We start from the raw sequence: 14391 nt of genomic DNA, 5'->3' as shown, positions 1-14391 counted from the left end.
ACTGAACAGGCGGTATGCCACTGAGTAGAGCTGGAGTTTCTTTAACCGGGCAGCATATGGCATCTGTTTGAGCCCTTTGATCCTCTTGGTGAGGTACTTTTGGGGTCTTTCCAGTTGCTGCAGGTGTCTGGTAAGGTACATCCCAAAGGGGCATTGTACTCAATTATGGGCCTGATGAGGGATGAGTAAAGAGGCACGATGACCTCCCCTGATCTAGATGTGAATCCCTTCATGATTAGGTGGGCTATATAAAATGTTTATCTAACCACTTTGGCCATGTGGTTGTCAAATGAGAGACTGCTATCAACTTGGGTCCCCAGGTCCCTAATTACTTCTTCTGTACTTAATAGATTACCACCTATGTGGTAATTTGTGGGCACTTTGTTTTTGCCAAAGGGGATGACTATACACTTTTTGGCATTTAGCTTGAGGCCATGGCTCTGGCACCAGTTGTCTGTTTCTAAGATGCCCTTTTAGAGGATGCTTGTGTCAGCTGGAGAGTCTATTATGGCGCCCAGCTTGCAGTCATCTGTGAACATGGTCAGCCACAGTCCTTCCATGTTGGCCTGTACCTCCGAGAAATATCTACTGAACAAGAGAGGTCCCAGGACTGAGCCTTGTGGGACGCCACTTGTAACTGGTTTGGAGTCTGACATAGCTCCAGCAATTCTAACCATGTGGGTTCTGTCCTTGAGCCAGTTTGCAACTCATCTAGTGACATAGGGGTTTATATTTAAGCTGGTGAGCTTATCTATAATGCCTGAGTGGGGTATTGTATCAAAGGCTTTTGCGAGGTCCAGGTAGGCTGTGTGGACAACCTTCCCCTCATCAATGGCCTTGGTGACTGTTTCAAAGAAATCAACCAGGTTTAAGAGGCAGGATCTGCCCTTAACAAAGCCGAACTGGGTAGGATCCAGTGTTTGTAGGTTCCCAATATCTTTATTTATGAGGTCCGTGATGATCCTTTCCATAGCTTTGCAGACCAAGCTAGTCAGGCTTATGGGGCAATAGTTTCCAGAATCCGTTGAGGCACTACCTTTGTGGAGAGGGATCACGGTTGCTGTACGCCACTCTTTGGGTACATATCCTGTAGTAAGGCTGAGATTGAACAGTAGTTTTATGTTTGGGTTTAGCTCTTCTTGGAGTTCATGTAGGACGCAGCCCGGGACATCGTCTGGTCCCATTGATGCTGTGTTTTTTGCTTTGGAGAGGGCAGCTCTTACCTGAGCATCTGAGATGTCAGGGGGGGCAGCACTCTGCTGGGATAGATATTTGCCATTTTGGTGGGGGGGGGGAGTTTGCACTGAACCTGTCAGCTAAGATGTTGGCAATGTCTGTGGGTTCGGTGTATTTTTTGTCATTTTGGACTAATTCTGAGCATATCTGGGAATTCCCATCCAAGTTCCTAACATAACTAAAAAAAGCCTTGTGATTATCCTTAGTGTCCTGTGCAATTTTTCTCTCAAAGCTGGCCTTAGACGATTTTATGAGTGCCCTTAGTTTTTTGCTAATACTGATCAGAGATGCATTCCCTTTTTGTGATTTTGCTCTATCATTTAGTAGCTTCCTCCTTCTATTGCATAGTTTGTTTATGGCTGGGGTCCACCAGACAGGACGTCTGCCTTTGGAGGATTGGGTCTTGGTTTTATTTGGGATTGCATGATCCATGCATTCCTGAAGGTGTTCATAGAATGCATTTATAAAGGATTCTGCGGTCTGGGCCGTATTTTCCACAGGCCCGGGGGCTTTGAAGGATTCCACCTCAGTTTTGAGGAGTGTGAAATTTGCTTTAGAGAAGTTTTTCACTGTGGTTTTCTGGGCAGGAGGTGGGGTCGGGATGTGAATATCCAGTGAGATTAGTTTATGGTCTGATCTTACCAGTGAGGGATACACTTCTGGTCTGGAGTATAGAGTCCCCATGTTGGTGATGATCAGGTCCAGTATGTTTTCCCCTCTTGTGGGAGTGGTAACAAGTTGTTCCATAGCATTTGAGTTTATAAATTCTAGGAACCTTTGGGCTAGGGTGTTGGAGCTAGAGTAATGCTCCCAGTCTATGTTTGGGTAGTTGAAGTCACCCAATATAATGGTGTTTGGAGAGACCTTCATATTTTCCAGTGTTCTCAGGAAGGCCGAGTGGGGTTCCTGGGTTTGGGAGGGTGGTCTGTAGCAGGCTATAAACTGGAAGGCAGTTTTACCCTCTGTTAGTTGCACATGGATAGACTCTGATGCTTCGTGCTGTGCCACCAACCTGTAGGTGTGGGTATATTTGACGAATATTGATACTCCCCCTCCTTTTGTGGTTTTGTCCAAGTTTTGGGGCCAAAAAACATGGTATGAGGTATAACCTGGTAGTGCTGGGGTGCTCTCGGGAGCCTTGAACCATGTTTCTGTTACTGCACAGATATCGATGTTCTCCATGCTAAGGAGAGTTTTGAGTGCGTGCATCTTGAGGTTTAGACTTCTGGTGTTGAGTAGCATTACTCTTAGTTTCTTATCCCTTGTGATACCTATGGAGGTGGGTTTGTCTTTTGAGCCTTGCCTAAAAAAGGCACTATAGGGGTAGCAAGAGCCTTTGCCAATATCTGAAAGCCCAGGGGTGACAGGTGCAAGCCATCCCTAGCGAAGCATCGTGGCTTGTTGAGCATGTCATCCCAGGCTGACAGGCATTGGATCCCCTTTGAATGACACCAATACTTAAGCCAATTGTTGAAATTGATCATCTTGTCTTCATATTGTGGCATCATTCTTGGTGAGGGTAAGATGCTACTCGAGGTCAGGGTCATACCGGCTTGGGCCACATGCTCAGAGAGCTCCTCTATGTCTCTTTTCATGTAGTCCAGGGAGGTACGTCTCAGGTCATTCACACCAGCATGGACAATGACTGAGTCATATTTGTACTTGCCTTGGAGTGACCTGTGTGCTTGTGTTATGTGGCGGATCCTAGCACCCGACAGGCAGCTCACCGTGACCTTCTCCTTGTTCAGCCTGGTGAGCAGGACGTCAGTGTGCCTGACGATAGAGTCACCTATTACAATTGTATCAGGTGTGTTGTTTAGCCTTAAGCGCTGTGACTGTTTGGCACACTGGCTTTGTGAGCTATGTGTTTCACGTGTTTTGTTTTGGGGTAGCGGTTGCTTGGGTGTCTGCTTTGGAGGTCTCTGCTGCTTTGGCAGATTTTTATTTAGAGCCTCCAAGTATGTTTTTATGTGTTTATGTGTTTGGTTTGCTGTCGTGGTAGGTCTATGTGAGACTGGAATTGTAGTGAGTGTGGTTTCCTTCTCCTCCTGACTGGTTACGCCAGTACTGAGTTGAGAGAGCTTAGCCTCCAGTTTGGCTATATGGATGCATCTCTCACATGTGTTGGAATTTATTGGGAGGAGGAGAGGGTTGTCTGTGTACATGAGGCAGTTGTAACATTGCCTCAAGATTCCCAGATTCACCAGCTGGACTGGAGAGAAGATTGACAACTGACCTTTGGACATGCTAGAATAGTATTGGGAATTCCTTTATAATTGAAAAAAAGGCCAATGGGGAACAAGGTACTCAAGGGGAGTTTGTGAGGGTGTAGTGCTTTTAATTTTTTAGTGCTGACTTATATAATTGCTTTAGTGAGCAAGTGCCAGGTAACTTAAATGCAATGTGTTACAGGTAACTTAAATGCAAAAACGACAAACAGTAACTTTCTTTTAAGTGAAACAAGGAAATAAGTACAGTAAGCAATGCAGATATCACTAGGGATCCACAGAAGGGCTGAAAAGCCGCGTTTTAGGTGGTATTAGCATTCCAGGGAAATAACAAGCAAACAAACAACAAGCATACAAACAAAACTAGATTCAGCAGGCCTGGATCTAGTCTATGCTACAGCAAACAAGGTGTACCAATTTCAGTAAGAAACAGTTGAAATATGCAGGCACTATAAGCCTTTAACCAGAAATTCCCAGCTCAGAAGGGCAGAGTCCAGCCTCTCCTCCCACAAGAGTGCAGACCACGAACCTTCTTAATGTAAATTAACTGGCCTGAAGCCCAAGTGCTTAAACCAGAACTAATACACTTTTAGAATAACAGACACTGAGCCCTCAATCAGCTGTTCCCAACTTAGAAGGATGTAAGCTACCTGTCCTGCCACCACAGTGCAGTCCATAAACCTTCCTAATGTATAACAACTTGTCTGAAGCCCAAGTGCTTAATCCAAAAGACTTAGAATGATAGCTACACTTTAATCAAGTTACTACCAAGCAGTAGTAAATACAATTGAATACTTTAAAGAATGCCTGGATTAGTGCTCAAGTTATACAAACAAAGCTAGATTCAGCAGGCCTGGATCTAGTCTATGCTACTGCAAACAAGGTGTACCAAGTTCAGTAAGAAGCAGTTCAAATATGCAGGCACTATAAGCCTTTAACCAGAAATTCCCAGCTCAGAAGGGCAGAGTCCAGCCTCTCCTCCCACAAGAGTGCAGACCACGAACCCTTTTAATGTAAAATAACTGGCCTGAAGCCCAAGTGCTTAAACCAGAATTAATACACTTTTAGAATAACAGACACTGAGCCCTCAATCAGCAGTTCCCAACTTAGAAGGATGTAAGCTACCTGTTCTGCCACTACAGTGCAGACCACAAACCTTCTTAATGTAAAACAACTGGTCTGAAGCCCAAGTGCTTAAACTAAAAGGCTTAGAATGAGTTACACCAAGCAGTAATAAATACAACTGAGTACTTTTAAGATGACGCTAAAGCAAAATAAAGTAGGAAGAAACACAAATACAGTAAAAGCAGAAACATTTTTTTTTTTTTTCAGAAAAGTAGCAAAAACGGTAGTAAAAACAATTCACATGCAGTGTAAAGCTGGCACACTTGAGTATGTACCAATATTAGTCCACACACAGTTTGAAAAAATGTAATTAAGTTAAAAAGGACTAAAAGCAAGTGCAGAAAGGGTTTATTAGGTAGAATGCAGTAAAGAGATGGGACTGGGAGAGTGTCCTAGATCAAATCTACAGTGGGGCGGGCACTGCAAAAGCCACCAAATTTAAAACTACAACCAAGAACAGGGATGGTGGGGTGGGGAAGACAGTTTCAACAGAGATAGATATGAGGAATCACAGTGCAAATTATAACCAAAAAATATATACTGATATCTGTATATTTGCAGAACAGTAAGACAACAGATATCTAAGTAACAATTTAGCTCTATAATACAGAATAATACAAAAAAATATACTCAGCTCTATATATTTGCAGAGAGTCTTGTAAGGCTGTCTCTCAACAATCCACTTTAAAATATGTTAGGCAGAGATCACCTCGGAGTAGGCAATATGCTATGGAGTAAAGCTGCAGTTTTTTGAGACGGTCAGTGTAGGGCATTTGTTTGAGGCCAGTAATCCTCTTTGTAAGGGACTTCTGTGGCCTTTCCAGCTGCTGCGGATATCTTGTGAGGTACATTCTAAAAGGGGTGTTGTACTCTATGATGGGTCCAATGAGTGTCGAGTAGAGGAGAACAATGACCTCTTTTTTCCCGGATGAGAACCCTTTTATGATGAGGTGTGCCACGTAAAAGGACTTCCTGAGTACTGTGGCGATGTGACTATCAAAGGAGAGACTACTGTCCAGCTGGGTCCCAAGGTCTCTTATCACACATTCGGTGTTAAGTAGGTTGCTGCCTATGTGGTAGTTCATGGGTACAGAGTTTTTACCAAAGGGGATGATACTGCACTTTCTGGCAATGAGCTTGAGGCCATGGCTCTGACACCAGGCATCTGTCTCAGCGAGGCTCTTCTGTAGGATGTCTACATCATTTGGGGACTTGACTAGTTTGCAGTCATCATTAGCCAGAGGCCTTCTCTGTTAGCCTGTACTTCAGAGAAGTAGATACCAAACAGGAGAGGTCCCAGGACGGAACCCTGTGGTACTCCACTTGTCACTGGTTTGAGGTCAAATTTGGAGTCTGCAACGTTTACAGTGTGGGTTCTGTCAGTGAGCCAGTTGGCAACCCATCTTGCAATGTAGGGATTTATACCTAGTTTAGTGAGTTTAGCTATAATTCCAGAATGGGGGGATGGTGTTGAAAGCCTTGGCGAGGTCAAGATAGGCTGTGTGAACCACATTACTCTCATCTACGGCTTTGCTGACTGCCTCAAAGAAGTAGATCAGGTTCAGGAGGCATGATATGCCTTTCACAAACCTGAACTGGGTGGGATCCAGAGTTTGGAGGCTACCAATGTCTTTGTTTATGAGTTCCATAATGATACGTTCCATGGCCTTGCAGACCAGGCTCGTCAGGCTAATAGGGCGACAGTTCCCAGGATCAGTGGTGGCTCCCCCTTTGTGAAGTGGTATAACTGCTGCTGTGCACCATTCAGTGGGCACAAAGCCTGATATGAGGCTATTATTGAACATGGTGCTTAGGTGGGGAGCCAGTTCGTTCAGAAGTTCGTATAAAACACAGCTTGGGATGCTGTCCGATCCCATGGATGCTGTGTTTTTGGCTTTAGACAGTGCAGCTTTTACCTGCATAGTTGTGATTACAGAGACTCTGCATGCTTCCTGTATAGATATGGGCCCTTTAGGGGGTGAGGGGGGTAAAGTTAGCACTGAACCTATCTGCCAGGATGTTGGCAATATCAGTTGGTTCTGTAATATTTGTGCCATTGTGCTGTAACACAGAGCAGATCTGGGTGTTGCCATCGAGATTCTTTACATAGCTATAGAATGCTTTGTGGTTGTCCTTAGAATTAGTGGTGATTTTGTTTTCATAGCTAGCTTTGGAGGATCTTATAAGGGATCTCAACTTCTTGCTGAGGCTGACCAGGAAGCTCCTCCACTCATGGGATTTTACTCTCTTTTGCAACAGTTTCTTCCTTCTGTTGTATAGTTTGTTTATGGCAGGGGACCACCAGATTGGTTTCCTTTTTTTGGAGGATAGCGTCTTGGTTCGGTTTGGGATAGCACGATCCATGCACTCATGTAAGTGCTTATAGAGTGCATTTGTGTGGGATTTAGCAGTTGTAACTGTATTGTCCATCTGCATGGATGTCATGAAGTTTACCACTTCTGTCTTAAGAAGCATAAAGTTGGCTTTGGAGAAATGTTTTACTGTGGTTTTCTTAATGAGGGGTGGGGGCGGAATGTGGATATCAAGGGTGATTAGCTTATGGTCGGATCGGACCAACGAGGAGTTGACTTCAGTTGTGGAACACCGGTCCCTCATGTTGGTAATGACTAGGTCCAGGATACTGTTGCCCCTGGTGGGGTGTGGATAAGTCGATCCAGGGCACTGGAATTTATGAATTCCAGAAATCATTGCGCTAAGGAGTTGGTACATGAGTAGTTTTCCCAGTTAATGGTGGGGTAGTTGAAGTCATCCATTATTAGGGTGTTTGGTTGAACCTTAATATTTTCCAGTACGTCAAGAAAAGAGGAGTGGGAATCCTGGGGCATGGTGGGGGATCTGTAGCAAGCTACAATTTGGATTGCAGTTTTGCCAAGAGTTAGTTGCACTTGGATAACCTCGGATGCATTATGCTGAGCAACTAGCGCGGAGGTGTGGATATCCTTAATAAATATGGACACACCTCTGCCTTTGGTGTTTCGGTCCAGGTTATATAGCCGAAAAGTGTGGTATGAGTTATAGCTTGGTAGTGTAGGAGTGCTCTCTGGAGCCTTGAACCAGGTCTCAGTCACTGCACAGATATTGATGTTCTCCATTTTAAGGAGTGCCTCGAGTGAGTGCATTTTGAGATTTAGACTTCTAGCATTGAGTAGCATTACCCACAGTTTGTGCTTGCCTGTTCCTGTTATGGTGGTGAATTTGTCATTTGAACCTTGCCTAAAAAATGCACTATAGGGGTGGCAAGAGCTTTAGCCAGTATCTGGAATCCCAGGGGCAACAGTTGCAGGCCATCTCTGGCAAAGCATCATGGTATGTCAACCATGTCATCCCAAGCAGACAGATACTGGATCCCCTTAGAATGACACCAGAAGCTTAGCCAATTGTTGAAGTCAATCAATTTGTCCTTGTACTGCAATATCATTCTGGGTGATGGCAGAATGCTACTCAGGGCTAAGGTCATACCTGCATGAGCTACAAGACTGGAGAGCTCTTCCATGTCTCTTTTCATGTAGTCCAGGGAGGTATGTCTTAGGTCATTCACACCAACATGGACAATGACAGAGTCATATTTGTACTTGTTGATGAGTGACCTGAGTGCGTGGGTTATGTGGCGGATCCTGGCTCCCAACAGGCAGCTGACAGTAACTTTCTCCTTGTTTAAACAGGTGAGTGGGACATCAGTGTGCCTGACTATAGAGTCACCTATGACTAGTGTGTTGGGTATGTTGTTTTGCCTTATTGGCTGTGGTTTAGTGGTACAATGAGTCTGTGGGCTATGTGTCATTTGGGTTGTGTTGGGGGATGGAGGTTGCTTGCATTTCTGCTTTGGAGGTCTCTGTTGCTTAAACAGATTGTTATTGAGAGCCTCCGTGAATGGTTTTGTGTTACTATGTGTGGATTTTGGTGGTGTAGATTTAGTGAGACTATGTGATGAGTGTGGTGTGGTGCAAATGTTTACCTTCTCCTCTTGACTGTCAAGTTCAGTCTTGGTTGGAGAGAGCTTTACCTCCAGTTTGGCTAGATAAGTGCATCTCTCACAGGTTGTAGTGTTGGGTGGTAGGAGGAGAGAGTTGTCTGTGTACATGAGACAATTTCTACATTGCCTGAAGATGCCCAGATTCATGAGATAGACAGGAGAAAACACTGGGAGCTGACACTTGGACATGCCTGAATAAAAAAACTATTTTCCTCTAGATAAGTGAGGAAAGTGAGTACAAGAGCTGTTTTTCCCTAAGCAAGTGAGAAAGGTAAGTACAAAAACTGTTTTCATCTAGATAATGAGGAAGGTTGAGTGCTATAGTAATTAATAGCTTATTTAATGCTTACAAGATCTGAACAAGTGCTGAGCACGAATAAGCAAATTTAAGTGCTAAAACTAAGAATTTGTAGCTGCACTAGACGAGTTACAGGACAAAAACAAGTGCAAATGCAGGCTTTCAAATCAGAAAGTTAAGAGAGATGGAAAGGATTGCCCAAACAGCCAATAACTACAATTTCTGGGCCAGAACCACTCCTTATGTGCTAGACATGTTACCTAGTGCTTACCACTCCCACTGCTAAGCTAGAAGGCTTCCCTCCTACACAGAAAGGCTTGGGGGGGGGGGGATCAGAAGCCTAGATACAGTCCTGGATACAGCAATACTGCACTAGTTACAGGAAAGGTAGGAAACAAGCTTACAGTATATATATATATATATATATATATATATATATATATATATGTATATATATATTTTTTTACAGAAAAGTAGCTAAAACAGCAGTAAAAACAATTCACATGCATTGCAAGCTAGCACACTTGAGTATGTAGCAATATTAGACCAAACTCACAGTAAGACCTTGTCCTGTTCGATTCTCAGCTGGAGCGTCTTCTGTGTGGAGACATGCGTGAATGGGCATACCTTCGTTGAAGGTTGTGCGTCAGGGCCGGCAACTCGGCATGTAAAAATCTACTGCCAATCATTAGTGGACTGGAGTTCCGCTGTGGCGACCCCTAACCGGGAAAAGCCGAAAGACACAACAACAACAACAGTTTGAAAAATGCAATTAAATTAAAAAGGAATAAAAGCAAGTGCAGAAGGAGTTTATTAGGTAGAATGTGGTAAAGAGATGTGACTGGGGGAGTTTCCCAGATCAAATCTACAGTGGGACAGGCAACTGCAAAAGCCACCAAATTTAAACTACGAGCCAGAAATAGGGAGAGTGGGTGGGACAAAACACTTTCAGCAGAGATTTGAAAAACTATAAGCAACAATTAACAGTACAAACTCTAAAACCAAAAAAATATACTTAGCTCTGTATATTTCCAGATAGATTGAAAAGTAGTCGCCCAAAACACAGGTTCCAGCAATGAAATGCAGGCTGTTACTAACAGGTCTAATTTTATGCCAGTCTGGGTGGAGTATGTGGGGAGGTGTCAAATGGACCCATAGGAATTCTGACAACTTTGTACCCTTAGTAGAGAGAACTCTGTGCTATGAAAATGTGTATAAACACACTTCCTAAAGTAATTGAGAAAACAGAAAGTGAAAGGGACTGTGTCTTCCATACTGTGCTTTAAGTATGGTAAAAGAAGTCAAATTGCTAAGTACTGTGGAGAAGAAATCAAGATGGAGACTCCCTTGCAGACAACTGAGATGGAAGGAGGTGAAGACACTGTGGAATGTCAGCATGTGATGACTCACCTGATCAAGAATGTATTCTGTTAGTGTGCTACTAAATTGAGTGAAGTAAGTGCAGTATGATCACCTTGGTGAAAGCACAACACAGATCAAAGAAAAAGGCTATTCTCCAAAGTCTATCAAGGTGGTGTACGTCCATGAGAAGGTACAGACCTAATTTGGGAAAGTCCTTTGACCAGTATGTGTGTATATGTCAATCCTTTCAATCAGTACATCAATTCATCGAAAGCATTCATTATCAAGTGCTGAAGAGGTTGCTAGAAGAAAAATTGCGAGACTGAGTGCATATGAGTAAGGTAAGTGCAGGTTTTGAATTTTAAGGTTAAAATGTTTGGCTATAACAAAAGTTTAAACATTAGGGCTGGGAAAGAGAAAGTGTGTGTGTGTGTGTGTGTGTGTGTGTGTGTGTGTGTGTGTGTGTGTAACAACTGGAAAAGCCTTCTTATTTTTTAAACTCTCTAGAAACAGTGGGAAGAAGATAACAACAGAGAGCTTAGCATAGTAACTGACATAGAATCAAAGAAAACACAGTACACCAGTCAACAGGTTAGAACCATAAAAAAGTACAGTAGATGCAGCTGAGAGATGTGGGGTAACTGTAAAGAGTTCAGGGCATACCACAGTATGGATAAATCTAAGAATGGCACCCTCTGCCTTGTACTACAGAGATGCTCAGTAGAGGTGGGTAGCAACGAATGTCTAGGGAAGAGATAAGGGCCAAATAACACAAAGTAGTGCTGAAATCCCAGGGTGAGATATGGAGGAAGGATTGTAAAAATCACATAAGGGAGAGAAAGGATTCAGAACAAGAGGTAATTAAGGATGGTCCCCTGGAGCAATTAAGTGACCTGCATTCCTTGAGGAGGAAAGGAATACTGGGAGGTTGGTATAATGGTTAAGGTGCTTACCTTACAGACTCAAGGTGTAAAGTTTGATTCTCACATGGGGTAATTGGCTAGTCTTAAAATGGCCCACAAGGGCAGTCAGCCTAGTACTCATCTATGAACCTATGGAAGTTTCTATATCTGCTGTGTCCAGACAGGAAACTCTCAAGATGTAGAGGAAGAAAAGCATCCTAGTCTGTCGGGCCAACAGTTAAGCCAGCTAAGCTTCAAAAGGGCCCAGGGGAAGGACAAGGTGTTAAGTCCTGCTAGAGAAAATATACCCAGGGTAATAGAGGAGGATGTGTCCACTGAACCATTACAGCTTAGCCCTACTTTGAAATGTGGAATGACCTTATTTAGAGAGTAGCTAGGGAAGGAGAAGAGACTGTTTCCAGCTATTGGTACACAAGCCATTTAGGCAAACTGTCATAACAATTGCCCATAGCCAAGTATTGTGGATTATTTTGGTATGGATAAAACTAAAGCAAGGTTTCTATCCAGGTTCCATTAACCAGATGTCATGAAGAAAATTTGTGCTGCGTGCTCTGAGTGTCAGTGAAAGTCTACAGGCGTTAGGAATCATTTGACTCCAATGCTTATAACAAAGTTACATTTGAAAGGACTGGAATGGATATTGCAGGACATTCTCTAGGCCCAGCTGTGGGCACTAGCATATAATTGTGGTGCTGGACTATGCAACCTTGTTCGCTGAAGTTCTTCCCATTTGGAAAGCTAATTCCAAAGCAATCACTAAGAAACTAGAATTGCTATTTTCCAAAGTAGGAATACTGAATGAGATGCTAGTGGACCATAGTACACTCTTCATATCCCAAGTCATGAGGAATCTGTGTCAGAACCTTCAAGTAAAGCAGCTGAAGCCCTTGGTGTAGCACCCCAAAATAGATTACTTAGTAGAGTGGTTTAACCAAAGCTTACAATCTATATTAAGGAATGTTATTAAGAAGGCTAAAAAGATTGGGAACAATTGTTTCCTTATTTAATGCTTTTGTTTTGAGAAGTAACTAAAGTCTCTGTGAGGTTCAGTCCATTTGAGCTATTAATGGAAAACCAAAATCTAAAGCACTGGAGAGAACTACACATATTTAAGCATATACAAAATCCTTTTATTCACTTTTTGTCCACAAAGACTTCATCAGAAACAATTTGGTCAATAAACATACAGTATTTAAATCTCAAACGTCCAATAAGAAGCTTTCATTAATAATTAAATTAAATTAAATGAATTAATATATACATGTCTAGTTCTCTCCAGTGCTTTAGATTTTGGTTTTGCATTTATAGTTTTATTTTGGTTGCCAACACCTTGGTTCCTTCTTTTTAGTTCTCTTTGAGCTATTTTATGGTAGGAGGCCCAGCACACTTTTGGATATAGTGAAAGAAATGTAGGAGGAGAAGTTATATGGTTGTACAGGAAAGACTGAAAGCAGTGATGCCCAGTATTGGGAACACATGAACAGGGCAAAAGTGAGCCAACAAGGAGTCTAAAACAGAAATACCTGGAAGAGGGAGTTCCAGGCAGAAGGCCAAGTTTTATTTATGTTTCACACAACTGAATACAAACTGAAAAATTCCTAGACAAGTGGTAGAGAGTCTGTTAGATAATCTAGTGAGTAAATAAGGTGAATTCTGAAGTAAGGCCAATAAGAAACGTCACCAAAATTTACTATATAAACGTTCTAAAGACCTTGAAGAGATGTATAGTAGTTGAGGTCAGGAACCATAGACATGAGAATCAAATGCTTTCCATCCTCCAAGTGGTGGATAAAGCCCTCTCAAATCCCCAAAAATCAGAAGGTTAAAGAGTTTCTTCTGAGGAACAAAGACATTCCAGAGTTTAGGAATTTACTTCTTCAAGTGGTAGTGGTCCTGTTATACCTTTAGAGGCATCTGCTGCCTATTACTTGCTATGGAGATGGCTTGCCTGCCTACATCACAGTGCCTAACACATCATCGTCTACAGTATGCAGTAAGCTTCCTTGGCTCAGCAGTCAATATGCCACATGACCACCCCCAAAATGTAGAACCACTAGTTCTTGTATGGTGGGATGGGATGGGATGTTAGCCTTAGACAACCCATCTCTATTTAAGTGACTGTGGTAATAGACCTTGAAATGATAAGATCTGAGGGTCAAGGACCATCAGGACAATGTTGGCTTGCATTCTGTATGATAGAGCCATTGCAGAGGAGCACGGTCAGTCATTAATACAAATTCACTACCCAACAAAGGGCCTGCTTTGTGACAAAGCATTCTCTTCATATACAGCTAAATAATGTCTCTCAGCATTGCTGAGTTGTATAACTAAAAAACAAAAGGAAGTTCATCTCCATCAAATAGTATGAGACAATACTGCACCTATGTCTACCTCAGAGGCATCTGTGTGCTTGGTCAGGTCAGTGAAAAGGCAAAAAATGGCAGCAAAATTAAGAACAAATTTACAATAATTGCTATCCAGACCTAAAATGCACTGATTTCTTCCTTAGTGGTTGGCATAGGCAGTTTCATACTGCTTCAATTTTCTTGGCCTGTGGTTTCATTACTCCTTGATGTATTATACAGCTCAAATAGTGGACTTCTACCATGCTTAATGTGCATTAAGCAAGGTTAGCTGTCAAACCACCTTGTCAAAAGGAATCTAAAACTGCATAAATTTTAGGGAGCTAGCTTTCTCAGTCAATAGAAGATATCTTTGCCTTATCAAGGTAAGCCGTTGATTACCTGGTATGAGGTATAAGAATTTTGTTCCTTAGCTTCTGGAATGTTGTAGGTACTCCCTGGAGACCAAAAGGCAGGACTCTGTAACAAAAGAGCCCATAAACTGTGGAAAATATAATTTTTCCTTAGAATCTAGTAGAATTTGCCAATGGCCCTTGTTTATATCCTAAGTGGACAGAAAACTTGCTTTGCCCAATCTTTCAATAAGTTCATTCACTCAGGGCATGAGAAATTAATTAAATTTAGATATGCTGTTTAATTTTCTGAAGTTGCTGCAAACCTTACAGACCTATCTGGTATGGCATGAGAACTAATACAATGGGGTCATTCCATATGCTTTGAGATTCTTCTGTGACCTAAATTCTGAGAATTTTCTGTACCTCTTTCATAATGGTTTGGCATTGGGATTCTGGAATTTAGTAGAGTTTCACATTTTCTCTCTTCAGATATGTATCTGATTAGATCTGGGTTATTCTAGTTCTGG

This window comes from Protopterus annectens, chromosome 14.part0, assembly GCF_019279795.1.
Source record: "Protopterus annectens isolate FY-2018-M chromosome 14.part0, PAN1.0, whole genome shotgun sequence".
NCBI classification, from domain to species: Eukaryota; Metazoa; Chordata; order Ceratodontiformes; family Protopteridae; genus Protopterus; species Protopterus annectens.
This window is presented reverse-complemented; position numbering follows the sequence as displayed.